Genomic DNA, 5866 nt, shown 5'->3' on the forward strand with positions numbered 1-5866 from the left:
ACTACATTATAAATAGTAATAAAACGATGATAGCTCTTCCTTTTGAGGTCACAGGATATTAGGGGGAAGGACCAGTGCTTAATTTGTGCTGGGACTTGCCAGAGCTGAGCCTGGCACCTCTAGGGTCAGCAGTTCATAGCCCCAGCATTTCTGGGCTTGCCGTGTCAGTTATGAAAGTAAAAAAAAAAATGCTTGAGGCCCAGCACCTCATTACAAATTAAGCACTGGTAAGGATCCCTGGATTCAGCCCTAGAAGTATATTTGTAAGGCAGAAAATTTATTTTCCTATGCCAGCTAATGAGAAAAGAGGCATAAGCCCCTTTCCTGAGAGAAAAGTTACTCCCGCTCATCTAGGCGGTTCCCTCCCACGTATAACCCTGACTGCAGTGGTTGGGAATGGGGTGTTATTGTTATTTGGTATTTGCATTGCAGGAGTGATTGGGCCCACCCTCCATCATAGAGCAGGGCCCTATTGTGCAATGCAGGGTCCACACACAACACCAAGATGGCCTTGTTCCAAAGAGCTTACAATCTAAGAAATCATTTGTTTCTGCTGCTGAAGGTTTTAAGTGGTCCATCTTCCCTCTCCCAGCACTTGCCTTTGGGGCCAGCAGGGGGCAGTAACGTTAAAACTATTTTTCTTAAATCAGCAGCTAATACATGTAAAGGGTGATATTTTTATAAAAGAAGGAGACATGGTCTGTGTTTAGTAATAAGGATATCATAATATTGACCTTTTAAGGAGCTACGGGCATGCTGACATTCTCTGTAAATTGCATGACCCAGGCATGCTGAGGTATTACATCTCTAATAGCAGTGAATAGCTGGTCTTTCCTATGCGCTAAGCAATCTCAGCTGGATGTCTGAGCTAATAAAAGCCAAGCCCTGCACAAGCAGTGTCTGTCTACCCCACATTCCAGACACTTATCTGCACCCCAATGCAAGGGAGCCAATGCCTTTAGATGGCACCTGAGTGTTAATGTAAAAATGCCAAAGTTAAATTCCAGATTTGCCACAGTTCCGTGTTTTATTGCGAATACATCAAGAAGCCTTAGCAGTATTTGCTGTGCTAATCTGGAATACATTTCATGGCTATCGGATAACATGGGCATGTTGATTGTTAGGGGCTTTTGTCACCAGTCAGTGGAAGTGCAGATGGCCTCGCTGCAGACCTGGCTCCCTGAGATGTCAGGGCCTGAGTGAGACAGAACCATGGTTATCTAATAGTCAAAGGGCATTTGGATGAGAGTGGGAGTAAAGGACTGAACTCTTCTTTCATAGCGGGTACGTAGGGAGTGATTCAGTGGAGTGAAATCTCTTTGTGGGATGGGAGGTGCAGTGTTGCCAGCTCTCGTGATTTTGTCATGAGTCTCATGATAATTGTTTTCCCTTAAATCCCCAGCTCTTGGAGTCAAGTGGATATGTGATGACTTCAGCTCATTCTTAAAGAAAAAGTTTCTAGCCCTCATGGCTGTGGAGAAAGCTTCAAAATGTGACCCTATATGCTCAAAAAGCAGAAGGCAAATAAACAGACCACCACATCTTTAAAGCCAGTCTCATCATTTTTGAACAGTTGGTGTTGGTGATACTGTGACTGTCTGTAGAGGGTGTTGCATCAGCTGCCCACTGGGAAGCTCTGCTATGCAAGGGCTCCCTATGGCTTAGCTCACAGATAGGGTTGAAAGCCTGGGCAGGAGGGGCTGGTAAGTTCTTTGACTATGTGACTCCTGTGTGAGAGAGAAACACACCATTTACTGAGGCACCACAGTAAGGAATGCAGATTGGCTCTGCTGCCTCCAGTTTACAGCCTGGCCACTTGGCTATCCACTGGATAGGTTTCATGTGGGACAAATGAGACCACTGAATTATTGTTTAGTCTGTCACTTCTGTTTAAATCAAATGTAAATAAAATGGATAAAAGAGGCGTTTTTTAACATGGTGTATAATTAAACTGTGTAACTCACTGCCACAGGATACTGTTGAGACTGCTACAGTAGCTTAAAGAAAACTAGCTATTTCAGGGCATGAACTCGTCATGAGTTGGGGAACAGGAAGAAATTTCTGCCCAACACAAGTAGAGTATGATCAAGCATATTATGGGAAAGTCAGGTGGTGTTTATCCCACTGATGCTAAAGTCAAAACTCCTGTGGACTTTTAGTGGAACCTAAAATTGACCGTAACAGCAGAATTTGACCCTATTTTGAAACATCATTCAGGATTTGGATGAATAAGGAGGTAGGTGAGAGAGAGAGCGTGCAAAATCTGGGATAGCAAGGTGAGGAAGAAGAAACCTTGGAGATAGATTTGGCCTGCGGTGCCTAAATTCCACTGAAGGCGATGGGAGTTTTCCCCACTTACTTTAGTGAGCTTTGGATCAGGCCCAGCGTGAGCTTATTGGAGTAGCCAGCAGCCTCGTTCACCCTTTTAGTTTGTATATTGGCCGAATGACCCCTTTAGGCCCTGTTTTTCCATCTGCACAATTGAAATTTTTTTTTTTTTTTTCAAAAAAATCCCTTGTGTCCTAAGGTTTGCAGGGGGGGTTGTTTGTTTGTTTTTTGCATCATTACACATATCAAGTGAGCTGGGTTTTGATGTTTACTTCTTTTCTTTGAAGCACCTGGACACATCCAAAACAGAGAGCGATTCTCCAGATAAAGCTTCAAGTGTATTTCAATGGGAGGCACTAAATGCCCAAACCTAAGGAGATTATAGTTACAATAGCAAAACATATACAATCCATTTTAAAAAATAAAAATCAGTCATGGGGATTAAAAATAAAGGTTGACAGGGATTACTCTGACAATACAGAATGTAGAGAGGCATGTTGTGTCTTTTGCCAAAGACACCATGGGCCTGCTTCACGTTTACACAAAGGCCCCTTTACATCACTCTGGCAGGGTAAACAACCCTGAAAGTGGGTACAAATGTAATTTATACCTACTGTAAGCCCACTTTACACTGCCAGACTGGTGTAAAGGGACCCATCGTTAATGTGAAGCAAGCCCATAGTCTTTGATCAAACCCAGTGGGAATCAGTTCAATACCTGGTGTGAATACTGCAATTTAAATGCAATGAGTGAGCCCTTCCACACTAGGGAAAAAAAGTGTGGTCTTAAGTTAGCTAATATGTGGTAACTAACTTGAGGTAAAATCTGAGTGAAGACAACACTGTTTGTAGCCTTCACAAATGTTAGGTCAAACTAAAGATAATGGGAGAGACTAGGGTCTACTATGACTTGCTAACTTGTGTTAATACTACAACTGACTTGTCCTCACTAGTCTTTTATCAGGTGTTCATTATGACATTAGCCAACATGAGGAGGATATCCCTTCATTCCTCATGCAGGCACAGCTAAGTTTAGCTCAAACAGCAGCATAGGTTCAGAGAATGGATGGTATTCGTCAGTTTAGTCGAGACCTTGACTGATATGTAGCTGCCATGCAAGAGCAGGGTCATGTAATGAGCCAGTTCCTAGGAGCAAAAAAGAGATGCTAAAGTTCAAGGGCTAAATTCAAAGAGGTTGAACAGATGGAAATGAGGGTAGAATTTATTCCCTAGTTAAAAGAAAACTCACTGTTGCGTGCTGCTGTAAGCCACTAGTTCAAGCAAACTCAGCCTAATTTAGATGTTTTCTAGAAATCATAGTATTTCTAAATTTAATGCATTCTCAGGAAAAACAGTTCTGGGCAGCAACTTGCAAATGTCTTAATGTTTTCCAAATGCTTTGCCACTTTCAATAATTATGACATGATGATGTTGCATATTATGAGGTTGTGCTAGAGCACAATTCTTTCCTCTCCTCAGCATCCAAAAAAAAAAAAAAAAAAAAAGCGCCAAAATAGGTATTCTGAAGGCTGGTGTTGTTTTGGGTGCCTAGTTACACATCATTTGTAGTCCAAAAAACACAGTGATCCTAATGCTTCTCTTATTTACTCATGTTCAGCCCTGGTAAGGTTAAAAGCGTTGCATATGTGGAACTGAGAGCAAAAATTGACCCAGTGGCTTGTTTTTGCTCCCTGTTAAACATATCTTCATGTCTGTAATCCTGCAAGGTGCACTTCTGGATTGTTGCAGCATTAGACCATTTTAGAATGTGTTGATACACTTATGTCAACGTCATCTCCAGTCCACACGGTAGATTTCAGCTCCAGTATTCAGATTTCTTTACATGTGTGGAACTCGGGCATTGTTTACTGTGAAGAGAAGAGAGAGTTAAAGGTTCTTCTGTCTTTCACTCCAAAAGGGAAATGAGGAGGAGATTCTTGTTCCTCATGCCCCAGTGGCGGGGGCTTAGGAGACTCGGGTCTACCCCATCGCACATATGGAAAGAGCGGGGAGACAGCACTTCTCTGAAATAAGTGCTTCTTTTATCTGGGGCCAGAGATATCGCCTGCCTTACATAGTATCAGCAATATCACATAACCTTGATTTTTTTCCCTACTTTCTGATTTAGATTTTCAGCCAAGTTATTAGCTTCCACTTTTGAGTACAAAAAATTGTGCATGCGTAAACATATGCCTCCACTTTGCAATGCTGGCCAGGCATATGTTAACATGTGCCCACTGGAATTAGTGCAAATGTAAATTCCGTGAACACATTTTTTGCATATGGATAATTATGCACAGGTGGAGGCTGAGCGCTCAAAAGCTGCCCCACTGAGTAACTCTATGACAAATTATGCCATCTGTGTCCAGTCAGTCTCTGGAAAATATCTGAGCATCCAATACAAATTGAGGGCATAGTTTATTTGTAGTGAATGTAAGTAACCAGAGTGGCATAAATTTTCAAAAGCAACTAGTGGCTGAGTAGCCAATTTGGGACCCTGGTGTGACCTTAAGAGCCACCTCAGTGCCCACTGGCAGAGGGCCCACTATCCTGTAACTCGTATCAGACCTCACACACTCACTACCCCCACTACACTGTTATCATAATATATATCCAAAAGGTAAGGTATTGTATGTAAATTAGTTAAGCACTTGTCAGCAATATCATTGCATGACATGGGTACAGGTTGTGTATAAAGAATTAATGGTGTGTGTGTGTGTGCTGGAAATATGTTCTCAAAATGTGGTTTGCAGGCAATGCGTAAATCAAGCCTGCCCTAGACAAAGAAATGTGAATTTACCTGTCTGGCTGGCTTGATTACAGGCAGAAGATAATGAAAGGACATTTATATATAAGATAAACAAAGCATCAAGCTAACAAGCATTGGGGGAAAAAAACAGCTTAGTGAACACACTTTAGGCAACTCACCTCTGAAACATACCTCCCTTCTCCCAGAGAGTGACTGCAGACTCTTTCCCTGCTGTGCCTTCTGCTTCCAATTTCCTGGCTTTTGTAGAAGCCCCACCTCTCCCTCACAGGTGAGCGCCCCTCTTATTAGTTGCCTTCAACCTAAAGACCACCCTTTGCCTCCTAATTAGCTGATTACACACACATGGCCTAATTCAGCTCTTGCAGGGTCAGTGTGGGAAGCACACCCCATCACAGCCCAACTTCTGTGAATTAAGCTCCTTTAAAATGTTTCAGGTGGGGCACCCAAAATCATAGGCACCCCCAATCAATAGTCACTTTAAAAAAATATAGGGCAACTCTCTTAGGAGCTAAATAAATCTCAAAGAATGTTGTCCTATGGATTTGTATTCGTAGTTACATACATATGTAAGTATTGTGTATTTGCATTTTCCATACTTGTTTGGAGTGTGGCTGTAGGTGTGTTGGTCCCTGGATATGAGAGAGACAAGGTGATTGAGGTAATATCTTTTATTGGACCAACTTCTGTTGGTGAGAGAGACGAGCTCTCTAGTTTCATGGAGCTCTTCTTCAGGTCTGGGGATGGTAAACAGAGTGTCTGAGTTAAATAC

General features: G+C 42.3%; 1 long non-coding RNA gene across 1 annotated transcript; it reads right to left on the minus strand.

Annotated features, from left to right (window-relative positions):
• Positions 1-3622: 3622 nt before the first annotated feature.
• Positions 3623-5354, minus strand: LOC122463009. Its single transcript, XR_006285940.1, has 2 exons — positions 5256-5354; positions 3623-4195 (listed from the first exon to the last, which is right to left on the minus strand). It is a non-coding gene; the product is annotated as an uncharacterized LOC122463009 (long non-coding RNA).
• Positions 5355-5866: the final 512 nt, after the last annotated feature.

Source organism: Chelonia mydas, chromosome 1, assembly GCF_015237465.2.
Source record: "Chelonia mydas isolate rCheMyd1 chromosome 1, rCheMyd1.pri.v2, whole genome shotgun sequence".
In the NCBI taxonomy this organism is placed as follows: Eukaryota; Metazoa; Chordata; order Testudines; family Cheloniidae; genus Chelonia; species Chelonia mydas.